At 47.6% G+C, this 21,726-nt stretch overlaps 1 non-coding gene across 1 annotated transcript; it reads left to right on the top strand.

The window, feature by feature from the left end:
* The first annotated feature begins 698 nt into the window (after nt 1–698).
* TRNAE-CUC lies at nt 699–770 on the top strand. The gene has a single exon. It is a non-coding gene; the product is annotated as a tRNA-Glu (tRNA).
* Nucleotides 771–21,726: the final 20,956 nt, after the last annotated feature.

Genomic DNA, 21,726 nt, shown 5'->3' on the forward strand with positions numbered 1-21,726 from the left:
GGGCTGGCTCTTGTCCGCGTGGGCTGCTTCTCTCTCAGCCCCTGCCTTTCAAAGCCCTTTGCTAAGAGCTGTCTTTCAAGAAGCTCTGGTATCTCTTCTGCCGCAGCCGCCCTTTCACGCTCCTGCTTCCAGGGCCTTGCCCCTCTCCTGCCATCCCAGGTGTTCTTTCCGGCGGCTCCCCTCTTCCCTTGTGAGAGGGGGCCTTCTTCTGCTTCCTCTTCTCCACTGGTGAGGAGGGTAGGCGCTCAGCGCCGTGGCGCGACTCCCGTCGCCCCTCGAGGAAGGCTTTTTCTTGCCCGCCCTGCTGAGGGATGGGCTGGGGGCTGTATTTCCAGGGGGAATTGCGGGAGTGTCCAGCTGCAGGGGTACTTTGGGGAACTGCTTCTGCCTACAGCAGGCTGACGTCACCACCGTCTCTCCTGCAGAGACACTCAAGTGGGCCGTGCGCTCAAATGGCACGGGGCGCCTGCCAGGCCAGCCAGCCTTCTGGGCGCCGTGGGTAGCGCATCAGTCTCATAATCTGAAGGTCCTGAGTTCGAGCCTCAGAGAAGGCAGCCTTTTGCCTCTTGCCAGAGCCCTGACCGCTTCTGGCTCGCCCTTCCCTGTGCTCGCTGGCGTCCAGGATTCCCCTGCGCTCGTTGGCAAATACACGCGTATGCTGGGCGAGCGAGCGAGCCAGTCAGTCCCCCTGGCGCCTCTCCCTGATGGTCTAGTGGTCAGGATTTGGCGTTCTCACCGCCATGGCCTGGGTTCGATTCCCAGTCAGGGAAGCAGCGGGCTGGCTCTTGTCCGCGCGGGCTGCTTTTCTCTCAGCCCCTGCCTTTCAAAGCCCTTTGCTAAGAGCTGTCTTTCAAGAAGCTCTGGTATCTCTTCTGCCGCAGCCGCCCTTTCACGCTCCTGCTTCCAGGGCCTTGCCCCTCTCCCGCCATCCCAGGTGTTCTTTCCGGCGGCTCCCCTCTTCCCTTGTGAGAGGGGGCCTTCTTCTGCTTCCTCTTCTCCACTGGTGAGGAGGGTAGGCGCTCAGCGCCGTGGCGCGACTCCCGTCGCCCCTCGAGGAAGGCTTTTTCTTGCCCGCCCTGCTGAGGGATGGGCTGGGGGCTGTATTTCCAGGGGGAATTGCGGGAGTGTCCAGCTGCAGGGGTACTTTGGGGAACTGCTTCTGCCTACAGCAGGCTGACGTCACCACCGTCTCTCCTGCAGAGACACTCAAGTGGGCCGTGCGCTCAAATGGCACGGGGCGCCTGCCAGGCCAGCCAGCCTTCTGGGCACCGTGGGTAGCGCGTCAGTCTCATAATCTGAAGGTCCTGAGTTCAAGCCTCAGAGAAGGCATTCTCTTGCCGGAGCCCTGACCGCTTCTGGCTTACCTTTCCCTGTGCTTGTCGGAGTCCAGGATTCCCTCTTGCTAATTGGCATCTGGTGGAAATACGCATGCATGCGGATTGAGTATCCCCGTTGATGTTCTAGTTCTGTGGATTTCCTTGTTTCAGAAGTATGTTTATTCCTTTTTTTTGTTTTATTTCCAAGGGACGTTAACTTATCAGTCCTGGTCTGCGCTACGCATTTAATCCGAATTTAGCAGCGTTAAACCGATTTAACCCTGCACCCGTCCACACAAGTCCCTTTATATTGATATAAAGGGCCTTTAAACTGGTTTCTGTACTCCTCGCCGACTAGAGGAGTAGCACTGAGTTCGGTTTTGCCATTTCGGATTAGGGTTAGTGTGGCCGCAATTCGACGGTATTGGCCTCCTGGCGGTAACCCACATTGCACCATTGTGACTGCTCTTGAAAGCAAACTGAACTCAGATGCAGTGGCCAGGTAGACAGGATAAGCCCCGTGAACTTTTGAATTTCATTGCCTGTTTGCCCAGCGTGGAGCTCGGATCAGCACGGGTGGCAATGCTGTCCCAAATCCAAAAAGTGCTCCAGCATGGACCGTACGGGAGATACTGGATCTGATCGCTGTATGGGGGGACAAATCTGTTCTGTCAGAGCTCCGTTACAGAAGACAAAATGACAAAGCATTTGAAAAAAATCTCCAGGCTATGAGCGACAGAGGCCACAGCAGGGACTCAGCGCAGTGCTGCGTGACAAGTGTAATGGAAAGCCAACAAATCAAATGGATGCTTGTGGAGGGAGAGGGTGCTGAGGACTCCAGCTATCCCACAGTCCCCACAATCTCCGAAATGCATTTTCATTCTTGGCTGAGCTCCCAATGCCTGAAGGGTCAAAAACATTTTCCCGTCTGTTTCAAGGTATATGTCATCAATTTACACCCTCCCGCCCCTGAGAAAAAAGGGGGAAAAAAAAAAGTTTCTCGCCTTTTTTCAATGTCACCCTCTGCCTACTGCATGCTGCTGGTCGACGGGGTGCTGCAGTACTGAACACCAGCATCCCCTTTCTGGTAATAGATGGTACAATATAACTGCTATCCATTGTCATCATCAGCCTGTGAGTGCTCCTGGCTGACCTTGGTAAAAATGGAAATGATTTCCGGTCATCCCCGGCAGATGGTATAGAACGGCTGCTAATCATCTTCATCATAGCAACTGGAGGCTGAGCTCTGTTAGATCCCCCCTGTGACGATGTGGTTCTGGCGGGACCCAAGTGAGAGTGCCAATTCAGGACCAATTGCTCAAACAGGGCAGTCACAGCCCAAGGCTGGGGTTTTTCCACCTCTAAGGCAAACTAAACCAGCCAGACAAAAAGGACTTCGGTTTTACCCCACTGGCTAACCACAAGTCACACAAGCAATTTCCTTAGACACTCCAGTCTCCCAGTGTCACCACCAGTGCCACCCGTCCTGGGGATGAATGGTTATGAAAACCAACACCCCAGTAAAAGAAAAAGGTTCTCTCAATCCCAAAGGACCAAGCCCCAGACCCAGGTCAATATACACATCAGATCTTACCCACAAATCACGCTGTTGCCAATCCTTTAGAATCTAAATCTAAAGGTTTATTCATAAAAGGAAAAAGATAGAGATGAGAGCTAGAATTGGTTAAATGGAATCAATTACATACAGTAATGGCAAAGTTCTTAGTTCAGGCTTGTAGCAGTGATGGAGTAAACTGCAGGTGCAAATCAAGTCTCTGGAGAACATCCCCCACTGGGATGGGTCCTCAGTCCCTTGTGTAGAGCTTCAGCTTGTAGCAAAGTCCCTCCAGACGTAAGAAACAGGATTGAAGACAAGATGGAGATGAGGCATCAGCCTTATAGGCACTTCCAGGTGTAAGAACACTTCTTTGTTCTTACTGTGGAAAGTTACAGCAAAATGGAGTCTGCAGTTACATGGGCCAGTTTTTGCACCCCTGCTGAGTCACAAGGCGTATCTGCCTCCTGTCAATGGGTCAATTGTGTAGCTGATGGCCCTTAATGGGCCATCAAGCAGGCTAAGCAGAGCTAACACCCACTTGTCTGGGATCTTTCCCAGTAACACAGCACAAGTTTGAAATATAGACAGTATAGAGACAATACTTATAACTTCAACTACAAAATGATACAGACATAGAGACAGCATAATCATAACCAGCAACCCATAACCTGGTCTTAGACACCTTGCATGACCCCCTTTACATAGGATTTGGTGCCTGTACAGGACCTTGGTTGCAACCCATGTTCTATATGGTCCCAGTTTATATCAATAATGTTACACCCCCTTTCATGTCTAAAGAAAAGATTCTGTACTGCCTGGACTATCATAGCAGCAGGAGGCTGGGCTGCTCTCCCTCACCACCCTTTAATATCCTGCCTGGACTATCATAGCAGCTGGAGACTTCCTCCCCCTCATTTTATCTCACTAAAAAGTCAGTGTTTCTTATTCCTGCATTTTTTATTACTTCATCACTCAAATGGGGGGCCACTGCCACGGTAACCCAGGAGGGTTGGGGGAGGAGGGAAGCAATGGGTGGGGTTGTTGCAGGGGCATACCCTAGAATGGCATGCAGCTCATCATTGCTGCGGGATCTCTGGGGCTCAGACATGGAGCTGCTGTGCTCTCTGGTTCTCTAGTACACTTGCTCCATATTCAAGGCAGGACTGACTCTATTTTTAGACAAAACATAAAGAAGAGAATGACCCAGGGAGTCATTCCCATTTATGTCCATGAGCCTCTGGCCAATCTCAGCAACTCCAGCCAGGAGCATCCATGACAGCAGCAGACAATACAGAATGACTGATTACTGTCATCTCATTGCTAATTTACAATGGTATGACAGATGGTGGAATAAGAATATATAACCATCTCTGCTACCTTGCAAAGGCAAATGAATTCTGCTTTGTAGCACTGCAGTACCGTGTCTGTCAGCAGCATCCAGTACACATAGGGTGACAGTGACAAAAGGCAAAATGGGCTCCATGGTTGCCATGATATGGCGTCTGCCAGGGCAATCCAGGGAAAAAGGGCGTGAAATGATTGTCTGCCGTTGCTTTCATGGAGGAAGGAATGACTGATGACATTTACCCAGAATCACCCATGACACTGTTTTTGCATTGGGATCTCAACCCAGAATTCCAATGGGCGGGGGAGACTGCGGAAACTATGGAATAGCTACGGGATAGCTACCCACAGTGCAACACTCCGGAAATCGACGTTAGCCTCGGTACATGGACGCACATGGCTGAATTAATGTGCTTAGTGTGGCCGCATGCACTCGACTTTATACAATCTGTTTTACAAAACCAGTTTATGTAACATCAGAATAATTCTGTAGTGTAGACGTACCCTTTGTCATCCCATTGGCAAGATGACGTCTCCTCCCTTCTTTTTCATTACCATTTCTGCAACAGTTGAAAGCAGTTCCTCATTTCAAATGCAAGGACTACAGGTTCAGCAGATTGTGTGAAGGAGACAGCAGGAAATTCCAAAAAAATAAATCTTGAAAATAAAATAAATAACATCAAGAATAAGGAACAGCATAAAGCTTAAAGATTTCTGACCTGGGGAAATGAACAACTTGCACAGGGGAAATGCAGGTACTATGAGAAAAATCTTCAAAAATCTAGAAATGCAAAAACCACTGGATGGGAGTATAGGACAGATTAACAACTCACATTTTTTTCCTATCTCCAGTACCCTGCCTCCATATCTAAGTGAACCTAAAGTAGACTGGAAGATATTTATGTTTACAGTGTTATTTTAATTTAAGGGCCGTTTCTTATGAAAAAAAATAATAATTAGGTGAATTTCTTCTTTTTTTCACTCTATAAATAAATCTAATTTATTTCCTAATTACAGTTCTATAGTAAGGGCCTGAGCCTTCTACTACTGATGGGAAGGCAAGCATAGGACAAGAAGTATGTGTTTTACATTAAAAAGGCACGTTAGATAAAAATAATAAATATACAGGATGAAATTGTATGTGCTGAACCAATCAATTTCTTAGGTCTTGATCCTGCAAGCAAGGTGCTCCATGCAGACAGACCCTTGTACCTGCTTAGAGCCCTTTTGACTTCTGTTAAAACTATAGTTACTATGTTAAAACTTTGTTCCTAATTTTCAGAAGCTCTGAGCACCTAAATTTCCAGCTGAAATCAAAGGGAGTAGTGTGTATCCTGAATTTCTGAAAATCAGGCCCTTAATTATTCCTAAATGATACTAGGAGACCCCCACTCTACCTCAGGCCCTACTCCCATCCTGCCTCTTCCCATCCCTGCTCCACCTCTTAGAGACCACAAACCAATTAATTTCAGTTTGTGGTCTCTAAGAGGTGGAAATTTTAAAATTTCAGTTTAAAATTTCAGTGTAATGAAATTTAGTTGAGGCTGTTGCATAAGTGGCCAGCACCAGCACTATTCACTATGGCAGACAGATTGATACATTGACAGTCACTTGTACTAATCACTTTAAAAATATATTTTTAAAATATTTCTCACTCATAATTTATTTAGCTATTTAACTAACCTCTGCCATTCTAAATTAGGCATCTGTGATGGGGTGGACTGGCCCCGCACTGGAGCAGAAGGGGTTAAAGCAGTGCTCTTAGCAGATGGAGTCATGCTCCCTCAACCCTCAGGAGCATGCTCCAACTGCTGTTAAGAGCATCAGAAAGTTGGCACCTCTCCAACACCTCCTTGACTCCCTATGACCATAGGGCCCCTCCCTCCCTCCCTGACCCACTATGGTCAGTGCCTTCCCAGATCCCCCATACAAATGCACAGTGCCCTGCACACCACCCCTGCGCAGCAGCCCGCTGCCCACAGCCCCAGTACAACAACCCAGCATCTCACACATAACCCCCACTCCCTAGTGCCCCAACACACAGAGATCTTCCTTGCCCCCTTACAGCCCAGAACCCCCTTCCAGGCCACCCAGAGACCCACTTCCCCATGCATTGCCTCCCAGCTGCACTCACCAACCCTGCTGGGAGGCGACTGTGTCTGCCAGGCTGAGCTGGGAGCACAGCCAGGGCTGGTCCTGGGGCGGGGAATCACTCTGCTCCTGGGGAGTGGCACGATCAGCCAGGCCAGGGCCTGCCCAGGCCGGGCTCCTTCAGGACCCACTTGCCCGGAGGGGCCCAGCCAAGCCCCCTACACTGTCTGCCCCAACTGGCTGAGACTGGCCAGGCTTCTGCACCATTCCCAAGTAGCTCAGCTCTGGGGAGACAGGCAAGGCCCCACAGGTGGTGGGAAGCAGAGACTGTCCAGAGCCGGAGGTGCACTGGGGTCCAGCCAGGGGGTGGAAAGGAGCCATCGGCCGGCAAGAGGTGGAGAGGAGCAAGTGGTGGGTGAGGGGGAGCCAGTGGGCTGGCAGGGTCTCAGGCGTAGTGCAAGTGGAGCAGGCCAGGGCCCTTCTGAGCATGGGCCCAGCTCCATGGTGCCACTATAAACCTGATAGTGCTTTTTGGTCCTACCTCTAAGGAAACATAGAATGGGATTACAGTCCAGCAGCCTCTTTTCTGCTTACCTCATGTTCCCAGCTCCACTCAGCACTAAAACTTCCTGCTGAGAGGGCAGAGGCTACTTGCTGGGAGGAACCAGGAAGTCCTTGCTCCATACAGCAGTTTGTAGTCCACAGTTTCTAGTTCTTTCCACTGCTGCTGAAGCACACTGGACCTTGGGCTACATAATTTCAGAAAACTTTTTCAGTAGGAGGTCACAAACTTTAGTGCTTTAATACAGCTAAAGTCTTTGGTCTTACTATAGGGATATCTGGGTTAAAATCAATGGCCTGTGATATACAGGAGATCAGACTAGATTAGGGGTTCTCCACCTTTTTGTTTCTAAGCCTCTCCCCCACATGCTATAAAAACTCCACAGCCCAGCTGTGCCACAACTAGTTTTCTGCAGATAAAAGCCAGGGCCAGCATTAAGGGGTAGCAAGCAGGGTAATTGCCCAGGGCCCCAGGCCCCAAGGGGAACCACAAAGCTAAATTGTTCAGACTTTGGCTTCAGCCCCAGATAGTGGGGCTCGGAGCCCCTGGCTGCAGTCCTGTGCAGTGGGGCTTTGGCTTTCTGCCATGGGCACTAGCGAGTCTAATACCAGCCATGCTTGATGGACTCCCTTAAACCTGGCTGTGGGGCCCCAGAAGCCCCCAGGCCTCTGGTTGAGAAACGCTGGACTCAATTAACTAATGGTCCTTTCTGGCTTAAAACTATGAATTTCTGCACACCTCAGACTAGATCCTGGTCCGTTGTCCATAAACCAAATAAATAAGATTTGAACATAGGAATCACAGAGGTAGGGGAGGGGCAAAAATGTTCCCAGCCACACCTCTTTAAGTACAAATACAGCTGCTGCCTGGCACTCCCCTAGAAAGGGGAAATTGTCCAGTCATGGACCTGCTAACCACAGTACTGGTCCCTTCTATGGTTCATTTCCAGCTCCAGCTTTCCTGCCTACATGATGCTGTAGAGACAGCTTTCCAAGGTGCATCTTACAGTGGTACCACTGTATTGTATTTAGTACCTTTGGTGCATGCAGGTAGCAAAGGAGTTGGCTCCGTGGGATGGGCTTTTGTTCTTTTTAAACAGATACAATACTGAATATTATTTGCAACAATGTGTAAGCAGAGTCAGTATGAGCTCTACCCTGACATCTGGTGGTGAATTATGGCGAGTGTGGAAAAGAATTTCAGGGGCTGATCTTGTTTGCATAGGCACACCCACCTCACCTAGCATAGCCCATGGCACCCTAAAATGGTCACTTTGACAGCTGTGGGATCCTCAATTTCTCTGTTATTGAGGCAGGAGGAATAAAGTGTTGTTACTCTGATTATGTGAATGAGGGACTATGAATCTGTTTTATGACAGAGAATCTCACCATCAACTAAGTAGCACTCGCTAGACAAGGGACATGGATTCCAAAACACAGTGAATTGAAAGAGGTTGGGGGACTGGTGTGTGTACTTGATGGAATGGGTGCCTTTTGAGGGTCTGGAACATGAATTGCACCTGCACCACTGTTGAAGAGCAGAGTTAATTTTGATTCTATTAGGAGTCTATCTAGAGACTGTGCTGAGCTGAATTCACTTTGGGCCAATGGTGCACCAGCACTGTGGCTTCCCTTCTATGAGCTGAAATCACTAAAGGAGCTAAACTTACTGAGCTAAGTGCTGTGTTAACTAGTGGGGGAGCCTGAAGATCTATCACTAAGTGGCTGGCAGGGCTGAGTGTTTGTGGGATGGTTGGAGCGGCCCACGGAACAGTGAGCGAGTGGAGCAGTTTGCGGGGACGGCTGGAGCAGCTCACGGGTCAGCTGGAGGAGTGGCACAGCTGGTGGAGTGGAGCCGGTCGTGGTGAAGTCTGCAACAGAACTCCATGGAGAGGCAAGGCAGTTGGCCCCAGCCCACGTAAGGTGCTCCTTAACACCCTGTGTGCCCCCTACATTTCCTCCCAGGATGGGGGGGTAAAACTCTGCAGATAAACTTTTGAACGGTGGGGCAGCACTGCCCAGGAACAGAGACTTTTGGGTTGTTGGACTTTGGGGTGATTGGACCCTAAGGGGAAAAGGACATTGCCAAAACTTACTTGGTGGGTCTTTTGCTCATGGTTTATCCTGTTTGTGGTGTTTCCCCAATATGATGCCACATTGTTTCCCTCCTTTATTAAAAGGATTTTGCTACATTCGGACTCTGTGCTTGCGAGAGGGGAAGTATAGCCTCCTAGAGGCGCCCGGGGGAGTGGTATGTAGTTGTCCCAGGTCACTGGGTGGGGTCTCGAGCCAGTTTTGCATTGTGTTATTGAAATGGAACCCCTGGACATGAACCCAGCCCTTGTTGCTGCCAACTCAGAAGGGCAGAAGGGTTACAAATGTATCAACTTGTATCCCTCTTCCCAGGCACTTGTATCACAAACCTCACCACTTTTGATTCCAAGAGCAAGATGTATTTCTTTGATGCTTCTCTAACACAAACACATAGCAACAGGTATCATTAACAACAAAACCAATCCTACCAAAACAAGACACTCCATTCCACATGCATCTCACTCTGGGAAAGAAATGAGAAAACAAACAACATGTGACGGATGTGGAGTCATGTTGCTTAATGCAGCTATATAAGAGTAGAACTTACATTCTGTAGGAACACAATACTCCAGGTTAGCCCACGTTTTTACAGTGTGAGATGATTAACATTTTAATTGCTGGATTACAGTATTGTGTAAAGCCCAGATATTTCAGAACAGTCCCTGGTGTGGATTCTGTGTGCCTCAGCCCAATGTTATGACGTTTCCTCAATTGCAAATTAATAAATATTCAGCAAACTCAATTTATAGATATGTCTCAAAACATTTTAAAGTAAAGAATCGGTTAAAAATCTTTTGTCTGTGTGCATTTCTCTTTTAACTGAAAAATGTCATCTCTAGGTTAAGAATGTAATCAAAACCAGCTACTAATTACTTTCCTGACACTCTGGGAGAGGAATGTTGGCACTATAAAGGACTGAAATATTGTCATGATTAATATTTGAAAAATATGTAATTGGATCATTTGATTTTGCTGTCTCCTTTGAATTATGGCAGCAACTTCTTTGCAATTGATGTTTATGAATTCATGCCATACATTTCAGGGGAAATAGGACAAACCATTGACTGATTTGAGAAACCTGAATTGTTAATCTTATAGTATTGTTAAAACTGGGATTGCCTGAGTCCAAGTCAATACAGACTAAGCAGAATCTAGAAAAGTTTTATGTCAGAAGAAAACAAATGAAATTTCTATAGAGTTAAAATTGCATGTCTTCAATCCTTCTATACCGAAGTTCAGAGTTCCACCACAATTATTAATTTGCAAGCAAATGAGAATTGATTGTGATAACATAGAAATAATCCAATTGGCAAGTGCACCAAGCAACTGTGTGCAATTGTTTTGTGGAAAAATGAATGCATGAAAATACTGAAATTATAAATCATCATTGTTTAAAATGTAATATAAAAGATCTACTCCTACTTCGACTGAAATTAGTAGCAAAGTTGTCATTGAATTCAGTGGGAGCAGAAGCCCTCTGATTGTAACTGGATGGATGTGACGTCTATGAATAATAAAGCTACTATACTCTTTTTTTCTGATTTTTAGATTTTGAGCCATGCACCAAAGCCTATAGATTTGTAATGCTAATAATGCATCAGCAGAACAAAGCAATCATCTCAGAGGAGCTGTTTTATAACTGAAACAAACTGAAGGCTATGTCAAGTGTTTGTTCACTAAGGGATATGGACATCTAAACTTTTTATTTTGAAGACAGGCGTTTAAATTCACCTATACTTAACCAACATCACTGCCTTGAACAGACAGCAATGAAACAGCAAGAATAATAGAAAAGTTTTTTAATCCTGTTACTTCTAACATGTTTTATGGGTGGTTCCCTTCTACTGTAGAGGGAAGCAGCATACAGCTCTTACACATTTAGCAATAACACATCCCTGACAGACATAATCATGCCAACATAACTCCCAGCGTGGATTCAGCTATGTTGATGGAAGATGGCTTCTGTCAAGATAACTAGTATTGTTTGGGGGTAGTGGTGTTCCTACACTAAGGCCTGGTCTACACTATGAGTTTAGGTCGAATTTAGCAGCGTTAAATCAAATTAACCCTGCACCCATCCTCACAACAAAGCCATTTTTGTCGACATAAAGGGCTCTTAAAATCGATTTCTGTACTCCTCCCCGTTGAGGGGAGTAGCGCTGAAATCGACATTGCCGGTTCAAATTAGGGTTATTGTGGATGCAATTTGACAGTATTGGCTTCTGGGAGCTATCCCACAGTGCACCGTTGTTACCACTTTGGACAGCAATCTGAACTTGGATGCACTGGCCAGGTAGACAGGAAAAGACCTGCAAACTTTTGAATTTCATTTCCTGTTTGCCCAGCATGGAGAGCTCATCAGCATAGGTGACCATGCAGTCCCAGAATCGAAAAAGAGCTCCCGCATGGACCATACGGATCTGATGTACTGGATCTGATCGCTGTATGGAGAGACAATTCCATGCTATCAGAACTCTGTTCCAAAAGACGGAATGCCAAAACATTTGAAAAAATCTCCAAGGCCATGATGGACAGAGGCCACAACAGGGACTCAACACAGTGCCACGTGAAACTTAAGGAGCAGAGAAAAGTGTACCAGAAAGCCAAAGAATCAAACAGACGCTCAGGGAAAGAGCCACAGACATGCTGCTTCTACACTGATAGGCAATTCTAGAAGGGGCCGCCACCAGTACCCCACCCCTGTTCATGGACTCTGATGATGGGGTACTCTCAGTTGCCATGCCTGAGGACTTTGCGGACGGGGAAGATAAGGAGAAGGAGGACAAGGTTGAGGAAAGCACACAGCACACCATTCTCCCCAACAGCCAGGATCTTTTTCTCACTCTGACTAAAATACCTTCCCAACCCTCCCAAGGCAGTATCCCGGACCATGAAGCCATAGAAGGGACCTCTGGTGAGTGTACCTTTGTAAATATAAAACTTGGTTTAAAAACAAGAGTTTTTTAATGATTAATTTTCCCTGAGGACTTGGGATGCATTCGTGGCCAGTACAGCTACTGGAAAAGTCTGCTAACGTGTCTGGGGATGGAGCAGAAATCCTCCAGGGACATCTCCATGAAGTTCTCCTGGAGGTACTCTAAAAGCCTTTTCAGAAGGTTTCTGGGGAAAGCAGCCTTATTTCGTCCTCCATGGTAGGACACTTTACCGTGCCATGCTAGTAGCAAGTAATCTGGTATCATTGCATGACAAAGCCTGGCATCGTATGGTCCCGGTGTTTGCTGGCATTCAAGCAACATCCGTTCTTTATCTCTCTGTGTTATCCTCAGGAGAGTGATATAGTTCATGGTAACCTGGTTGAAATACGGGAATTTAATTAAGGGGACAATCATTGGTGGCCGTTCCCATTGGGCTGTTTGCCTGTGTCTGAAAAGAAATCCTCCCCACAGTTAGCAAAGCCAGGAGGGGGGAGAGCATTGGCACTAAGCTGTTTGCGTTTGGCTAGCAGGAATCTTCCCTGATACAAGCCACATGGTTGAGGAAGAGTTAAAGCGATCATCGCAGAGAAAAGGATGGGGGGGCGGGCTTCATGCTCAGCTGTTCGCATTTGACTAGCAGGGATCTTCCCTGATACCAGCCACACGGTGTGGTGGTGGAGAGGGTTAAAGAAGTCATCCCAGAGAAAAGGATGGGAGGGGTTAGTTTGGTTTCTGCTGCTGCACATTAACATGAAAACTGCAGCCCTAAATGGACAACTCAACGGGCTTTGCTTGGTATGAGAAAGGAGGGGCTGCTGTTATGAAGGTTGCAGAAGCTGAAAGACTATGGCTTACCATGGCCGCCTGCAAGCCAAATTCTGTTGCCCGGCGTGTTTGATCTCTAACACCAAAGCCGCAAGCACTCAGTATAAGATGCAAAAAATGACCTTGTACCAAAATCACGTGCTATGTAATGTGAATAGTGTTGTTCACCGTGAAAGAGTACACCCATTGTTCTGTAAAATGTATCTTTTTAAATACTTCTCTCCCTTTTTCTCCTCCGGCAGTTGCAAATGTTTCAAGCCTCCCTCCTCCGTCCCAAGGGTTATCTCAGATAAGGCCGCAAAAAAACCACAAGCGCGATGAAATGTTCTCTGAGCTCATGCAGGCGTCCCACACTGAAAGAGCTCAGCAGAAAGTGTAGAGGGACACAATAGCACAGGACAGGAAAGCGGACAGTGAACGTGAGGAGAGGTGGCTGCAGGAAGATCAGAGGAGGCAAGATGCAATGCTGGGGCTACTGCAGGAACAAACGGACATGATCTGGCATCTGGTGGAGGTTCAGGAACATCAGTTGGAGAGACTGCCGCTGTAGCCCCTGTTTAACCACCGTCCCTCCTCCCCAAGTTCCATAGTCGTCTCCTCACCCAGATGCCCAAGAACACAGGCAGGGGTTCCGGGCCCCAACCACTCCACCTCAGTGGACAGAGGCTGTCATTCAACAAGTATTGAAGTGGCATTTTCCTTCCTCCTCCCTTCCTCCCACACCCCACCCAGTGACCTGGGCTACCTTGTGAGTTATCTCCCTATTTTTATAATCAATTAATAAAGACTACATGGTTTTTAAATCATGGTGACTTTATTTCCAAGCTGTGATCAAAGAGGGGAGGGCAGTTGGCTTACAGGGAATTAGAGTCAACCAAGGGAGCAGGTTTGCATCAAGGAGAAACAAATAGAATTGTCACACAGTTCCCTGGCCAGTCATGAAACTGGTTTTCAAAGCTTCTCTGATGCGCAGCGCTTCCTGATGTGCTCCTTTAATCACCCTGGTGTCTGGCTGCGCGTAATCAGCGGTCAGGCGATTTGCCTCAACCTCCCACCCTGCCATAAATGTCTCCCCCTTACTCTCACAGAGATTATGGAGCAAACAGGAAGCAGCAATAACAATGAGATATTGGTTTCACTGAGGTCTGAGCGAGTCAATAAACTGTGCCAGCGACCCTTCAAACATCCAAATGCACTCTGTACCACCATTCTGCACTTGCTCAGCCTTTAATTGAACAGCTCCTTACACTGTCCAGGGTGCCTGTGTACGGCTTCATGAGCCATGGCATCCCCAAGGATAACTACAGGCATTTCAACATCCCCAACTGTTATTTTCTGGTCTGGGAAATAAATCCCTCCCTGCAGCCATTTAAACAGACCAGAGTTCCTGAAGACGCAAGCATCATGAACCTTTCCCGGCCATCCCATGTTGATGCTAGTAAACATCCCTTGTGATCCACCAGTGCTTGTAGCACCATTGAAAGTACCCCTTGTGGTTTATGTACTGGCTGCCTTGGTGGTCTGGTCCCAAGATAAGAATATGGGTTCCATCTGTCGCCCCCCCACACACACACAGTTAGGGAATCCCATTGCAGCAACGCCATCTACTATGACCTGCACATTTCCCAGAGTCACTACCTTTGATAGCAGCAGCTCAGTGATTGCGCTGGCTTCTTGCATGACAGCAACCCCCACAGTAGGTTTGCCCACTCCAAATTGATTCCCGACTGACCGGTAGCCGTCTGGCATTGCAAGCTTCCAGAGGGCTATCGCCACTCGCTTGTGAACTATGAGGGCTGCTCTCATCTTGGTATTCTTGCAGTTCAGGGCAGGGGAAAGCAAGTTACAACGTTCCATGAAAGTGCCCTTATGCATGCGAAAGTTTTGGAACCACTGGGAATCATCCCAGACCTGCAACACTATGCGGTCCCACCAGTCTCTGCTTGTTTCCCAGGCCCAGAATCAGCGTTCCATGGCATGAACCTGCCTCAATAACACCATGATGTCCACATTGCCGGGGCCTGCGCTTTGAGAGAAGTCTGTGTCCATGCCCTCATCATTCTTGTCACCTCGCTGCCGTCGCCTCCTCACCTGGTTTTTCAGCTTCTTTTTCTGCATAAACTGCACGATAATGCATGAGATGTTTACAGTGCTCGTAATTGCTGTGGTGAGCTGAATGGGGTCCATGCTTGCCGTGCTATGGCTTCTGCTTGGGCAATCCAGAGAAAAGGGAGGAAAATAATTGTCTGCCATTGCTTTCACGGGGTGAGGGTTTACTGACAACATTTACCCATAACCACCCACGACAAATTTTTGGCCCCATCAGGCAATGGTAGCTCAACCCAGAATTCCATTGCGCAGCGGGGACTACAGCAACTGTGGGATAGCTACCACAGTGCACCACTCAGAATGTCGATGCTTGCCACGGTATTATGAACACACACTGTCGAATTAATGTGCTTAGTGTGGACACATGCACTTGACTTTATACAATCTGTTCCCAAAAATCGACTTCTGTAAAATCAGAGTAATTTCGTAGTGTAGACATACCCTAATAAAAAAAAATCCTTCTGTCAGTGTATGCTGCATCCACATTACAGCACTAGAATGACATACCCTCGAGCCTCAAAGTACAGAGGTTTTGTGGCATTAAGCCTGTCATAAACAGATAGTTAAGGGTTAATGCCTTTTTTTACCTGCAAAGGGTTAAGAAGTTCACCTAGCCTAGTTGACACCTGACTAGAGGAACCAATGGGGGAACAAGATGTTTCAAAAGGAAGGAGGGAAGTTTTCCTTTGTTTAGAGTTTCAGTTTCAGCCAGAGTGAAAAAGATCAAGGAACCAGCCTCTTTTTAGAGTAGTAAGTTTTAGAAATGGATAAATAGGTTTATGTTTATATTCTTTGTAACTTGTCTTGGTACCATTAAGGGAATTATCAAATTTGGGTATTCTTGTGTGTATTAAGATTTTTGCCCAGGGGAACATCCTCTGTGTTTTGAATCTGTTGTCTGTGAGAGTAGCTGGTATGCTAATCTCTCCCAGAGGGTTTTCTTTTACCTTTCTTTTCTTTAATTAAAAGCCTTTTTCTTAATACCTCATTGATTTTTTCCTTGTTTTAAGATCCAAGGGGTTTGGATCTGTGTTCACCAGGAAATTGGTGAAGTCTCTCAAGACTACCCAGGGAAGAAAAGTAGTGCTTGGGGGTGGTGGCAGCGATACCAGATCTAAGCTGGTAATTAAGCTTAGAAGTGTCCATGCAGGTCCCCACATCTGTATCCTAAAGTCCAGAGTGGGGAAAGAACCTTGACAAAACTTCTTTCCCTTTGTATTATTATTTCAGTGTTTAAATAGTGCCATTAGTTTGCATGGTGTTTTTCAGATATACCAGGCATATCCCTGCCCCAAAGATCGTGCAATCTAAATTAGACAAAATACCGATAAAAGCTGGGGAAAAGAATGCTACGTAAAAGTAAAGCATTGGGTCTTTATCTTTGACAGGAGTTGCTAGTTCCAAGGGTTTCCCCATCCCCAGCCATCAAATTCTAACATTATATTTCTATTGTAAAGCAAGCTAAACTATAGGATTCTGAGGGAAGGCAGGAGAGCTAGGGTGAATGGTTATCTCTGTTACGTGGCACAAAGAGGGAAGGCTTTGGGAGGAACTTGAACACAGATATTGAGGCTGAGTAACACACTGGAAGAGGGAGGCTATTTCATATGTGGGGACAGAATGAAAAAGAGTTCAGAACTGTGAGTTTGGTGGAGATGGTTTTGTGGTGAAAGCACTTGGAAGAATATATTACATGAGACAGTCTGTAGTAGACTTAGCAAGAGCCAAGATGCTGGCAGAGATGGGCACACTGCAGAGGTTTGAGGATGAAGATGGAGTGTTTGAACTTGAAGTGGAAAGAGACAAGAAGAAGCCCCGTAGAGGGATTTGAGAGGTGGGCTGATATCACAGCAGCAAGCAAGGGCAAACCTAAATGATTAGTTGCATAACTTCAAGCCAGAGAGGAGACATTTATCACAGTCCAAGTCAAAAATAACAAGGGAATGGACCAGAGATTCAAAAATGGGCACAGAGATGAAGGGACAAATTTTGGAGATCCAGAAGGAAAAGCAACAGGACTTGAGAGAAGGGAGGAATCACAGGGCTTGTCTACACTACCGCTTAAGTCGATGTAATTTACATCGCTCACGAGTGTGAGAGTGCTCTCCCATCAGTACAGAAGTGTCTTCACCAGACGTGTTACAGCTGCACAGCCACATTGGTGCAGCTGTGCTGATGTAACGTGGTAGTGGAGACTATCCCAAAATGACCCTAAATTTATTAACTTGAGTGACCAAGGGCTCATCTACATAGTGGAGTAATGGAGTTGTGATTTCTAAAGCACACTAACGTGTTGAGCATTGGCATGCAGACCCTGCTGGTGTCCCCTAAAGTTTTTTTAGCATGCTTTACCTCAGTGTTGTTTGAAACAAAGAATAGTATAATTGTCACTGAATACAGAGAAAGGCATGAACCTGCCGGAACTTTTTGGAAGCTACAAGTGTAAAGATTCTAATCCTCTGTTCTAGCCAAGCTATGCTCAGTGCAGGGATGCGGGGGGTGGAGTGAGAAAAGTGGCTGTAAGCCATCTTTGCATTTCCCCCTTTCTTGGGCCAGCTGGGCTCTCTGTGTACAAGCTTGAGCACCTTCACCCACTACATCAATGGGTTGTGTAGAGAGCAATATAGAGCCATTACACCAGGGTTTCTCAAACAGGGGTCGCTGCTTGTGTAGGGAAAGCCCCTGGTGGGCCAGGCCGGTGTGTTTACCTGTCCTATCCGCAGGTCCAGCTGATCGCAGCTTCCACTGGCCGTGGATCACTGCTCCGGGCCAATGGGGGCTGCTGGAAGTGGCATGGGCCGAGGGATGTGCTGGCCGCCGCTTCCAGCAGCTCCCATTGGCCCGGAGCAGCGATCCGCAGCCAGTGAGAGCCACGATTGGCTGGACCTGAGGATGGGGCAAGTAAACACACCAGCCGGGCCTGCCAGGGGCTTTCCCTACACAAGCAGTGACCCCTCTTTGAGAAACCCTGCATTACACCCTCTCTACACCATCTGGGGATTCCTCCTATGATGGCAGAATTTCCTGGGGGCCAGATGATCTGCTGGACTTCCAGCTCCCTTGACATGCTAGAGCAGCATAATGGGCCCAGAACACAATAGAGATTCATGTTCAGACAGGGAGTGTGTTGATGTATGTGCATGTACACAGTAGCCTCAGCAGTCTGCACTCACTGGGAAACAAACTGTGATGAATATTATGAATTAGCAAGTAAATGAATAAACATAATTTTAAAACTGAGCCAATGGAATTATATCATTTAGCCCAATGTGGTTGTTTATGAAAAAACTCATGCCTCCCAAACAGATCTGACACCAGTTCCCCCAAAAAGGAGGATTGGTAGGTTTTGTTAACACAAGAAAATAGACAATGTCTTTTTATTATTATTTTGCAGAGTGTGCTTTGGGAAAACATGCAGCACTTCTAATGGAGATTTCCAAAGACAAAAATGGCAGTAGGTATCTAAATGCCCTTTGTTCCTTTGAACATCTCCCCCTTTGTTTTGTTCAGTAATAATACACACTTTTATTCATTTTTCTTCATTCTATTCCCAAAGCCTAAAATAACCATAGCTTAAGTTTTCTTCTGCACTGCACACAGACATTCTGTTAACAGCTACTGCTACCTGGTGGACATAAACAGTACTGCACCACACTACAATAAAAGATACATTTATCTCTATACTCGTGTCCAAATCCTGAGCCTAGCCCTACAAATATCATGTTGAGCATCTTAGATGTGCCAGTACCAATAAAATAATGACCATAAACAACTGTCTTTTTGAATAGATAGCAGGGACTGCACTTAACTAGTTTCCAGGCTCTTTCAGCAGGTTAAGATCACCTTGCAGAGGAAAGCCCGTTTGCTGTGTTGTAAGCGTATCACTACCAGGATATTGGAGAGACAAGATGGGTGAGATAATCTTTTATTGGACCAATTTATGTTTATGAGAGACAAGCTTTTGAGAGCTATACAGAGCTCTTCTTCAGGTCTGGGAAAGGTACTCAGAGGCCTGGTCTACACTACGCGTTTAAACCGATTTTAGCAGCTGTGGCAAAGTACCTGCCTCTCTTCTGCTAGCTCAGTCCTTCTTAGCCTTGGAGACACAGGCTTGGGCAAAGCAAAAAGCCCTTCACAGTCGCGCAGGGTCTGGCTGATCCCTTCTCAGTCAGGCCCTTGTTCTGGTTTCCTCTCTTTCTGGGGAGAGTGCAATCTGCCTTGCAAGAAAAGTTTCAGAGTTCAGCTGCCCCTACTCGCTGGCAGCTACTCTACTTCTCTCCTCCCCCCTGCTTCCCTGCCAGGGAGGGTTTAAAAAGGTCTCCAGCCATTGGGGCCAGCTGAAACTAATTAGCTCCCTGCTAATCTCTATTCCAGCTAAACCTTATTCCTCCATGGTTAAGCCTTCTGGGACTAATTACTACCCCTCTCCTGGTAGCTAAGTGTCCTGAGTTTGCCACATACCCCCGCCCCCCGCTCAACACTATGGGGTTGGGCTACTTGGATCGGAAAGCAGTGCACCCTCGACAGGCCATCCGCATTGCCATGTTGGGTTCCTGACCTGTGTCGCACTGTGAAGTGGAAGGGTTGAAGCGATAGGAACCATCTCGTTACTCTCGCATTTTTGTCCTTGTTTTGGTGCATCCACTGCAACGGGGCATGGTCCGTGACCAGGGTAAACCTCCGTCCCAGTAGATAGTAGCAGAGGCTTTCAACGGCCCATTTTACTGCCAAGCATTCCTTTTCCACTATGGCGTACTTCCATTCCCTAGGCAGGAGCTTTCTACTGAGGAAGAGGACGGGGGTGTTCGTCATCTCCGACCATTTGTGAAAGCACGGCCCCTAGCCCTACTTCAGAGGCATCTGTTTGTAGGATAAACTCCTCGCTCCAGTCTGGGGCTATTAGTACAGGGTCTGTGCAGAGGGCCATTCGCAGATCTGCAAAAGCGGCTTCGGCCACAGCAGACCATTTTACTATGTCTGGACCCCGAGCCCTGGTCAGGTCCATTAATGGGCATGCCCTGGTGGCGAAGTGGGGAATGAAACGTCTATAGTACCCCACGAGTCCTAGGAATGCTCGGACTTGTTTTTTCTGGAGTGGTCGGGGCCACTTCTGTATGGCGTCTAGCTTGTTGAGTTGGAGCCTCCCCATGCCCCTCCCCACTATATATCCAAGGTATTTGGCCTCAGCTAACCCGATTGAACATTTGGAGGGATTTGCAGTCAGTCTGGCCTTTCTCAGGGTATCCAGGACTGCCTCTACCTTTCTTAGGTGCGTCTCCCAGTCGGGGCTATATATGATGACATCATCAAGATAGGCAGCAGTGTACTCCCCATGGGACCGTAACAGTTTGTCCATCAGCTGCTGGAAGGTAGCGGGGGTCCCATACAACCCAAAGGGAAGAACAGTGTACTGATATTGTCCTTCTGGGGTTGCAAAGGCCGTCTTTTCCTTGTTGGCTTTAGCCAGGGGGATCTGCCAATAGCCCTTAGTAAGATCAAGGGTAGACATGAAACGGGCTTTTCCCAGTCTGTCAATCAGCTCATCTATCCTGGGTAAAGGGTAGGCGTCAAATCGGGACACCTCGTTTAGCTTGCAGAAGTCATTGCAGAACCTCATACTGCCGTCTGGCTTAGGCACTAAAACCACGGGACTGGACCATTGACTATGAGACTCTTCAATTATTCCTAAGGCCAGCATCTTCCTGACCTCTTTCGTAATCTCTTCTCTCTTGGCCTCCGGGATCCAGTATGGCTTGACGTGCACCTTCACTCCAGGTTCTGTGAAGATGTGATGGTGAACCTCAGTAGTCCTGCCTGGCTTTTCCGAGAACACATCCTGGTTGCGTTTGATCAGGCTGACCACTTCGGATCGTTGTTCCGGGGTCAGCTCCAGGGATATTCCTACCAGGTTGGGCTGATCGCCTTTAGGGGATGGTGCCCCCAGCGCAGCTACCAGAGCTTCTCTATCCTGCCAAGGTTTCAGTAGATTTATATGGTAGATCTGCTCCAGCTTCCGGCGACCTGGCTGCCGGACCTTATAGTCAACTTCTCCTACAGTTTCGATTACCTCATAGGGCCCCTGCCATCTGGCCAGGAGCTTGCTCTCCACTGTGGGTATGAGCACCATCACCCGGTCTCCCACCTGGAACTTCTGGGACCGTGCTTGACGATTATAGTACGTCCGTTGCGTCCCTTGGGCCTCCTCCATGTGTTTGCGCACAAGGGGGGTGATTCGGGCTATTCAGTCTTTCATTTGCAGCACATGTTCCACAATGTTTCTCCCCGGGTTCGGCTGTTCTCCCCAGTCTTCTTTAGCCAGGTCCAGTATGCCCCTGGGGTGTCAACCATATAACAGCTCGAAGGGGGAGAATCCAGTGGAAGCCTGAGGAATTTCCCGTACGGCAAACAGTACATAAGGTAGCAGGGCATCCCAGTCTTTTCCATCGTGGCTAATCACCTTCCATAACAGGCTCTTAAACGTCCTATTAAAACGTTCAACGAGGCCATCGGTCTGGGGATGGTAGACCGACGTTCTGAGGGTCCGTATGTGGAGCATGGTACACAAGTCCGTCATCAGTTTAGAAACAAAGGGGGTCCTTTAGTCCATCAGGATCTCCTTAGGTATCCCTACTCTGCAAAATATCTGGACTAACACTTTGGCTATGGTCTTGGACATGGCACTCCGTAGGGGGATGGCCTTGGGGTATGGGGTGGCATAATCTAGTACTACCAGGATGTATTGATGGCCCCGGGCCGACTTCTCCAATGGCCCCACTATGTCCATAGCTATTCACTCGAATGGAACCTCAATAATTGGCAGAGGTACCAGAGGGGCCCTTAAGTATGGTCGGGGCCCATGTATTTGGCACTCTGGACAGGAGGAACAATATCG

This window comes from Gopherus evgoodei, chromosome 11 (genome assembly GCF_007399415.2).
Source record: "Gopherus evgoodei ecotype Sinaloan lineage chromosome 11, rGopEvg1_v1.p, whole genome shotgun sequence".
NCBI lineage: Eukaryota > Metazoa > Chordata > Testudines > Testudinidae > Gopherus > Gopherus evgoodei.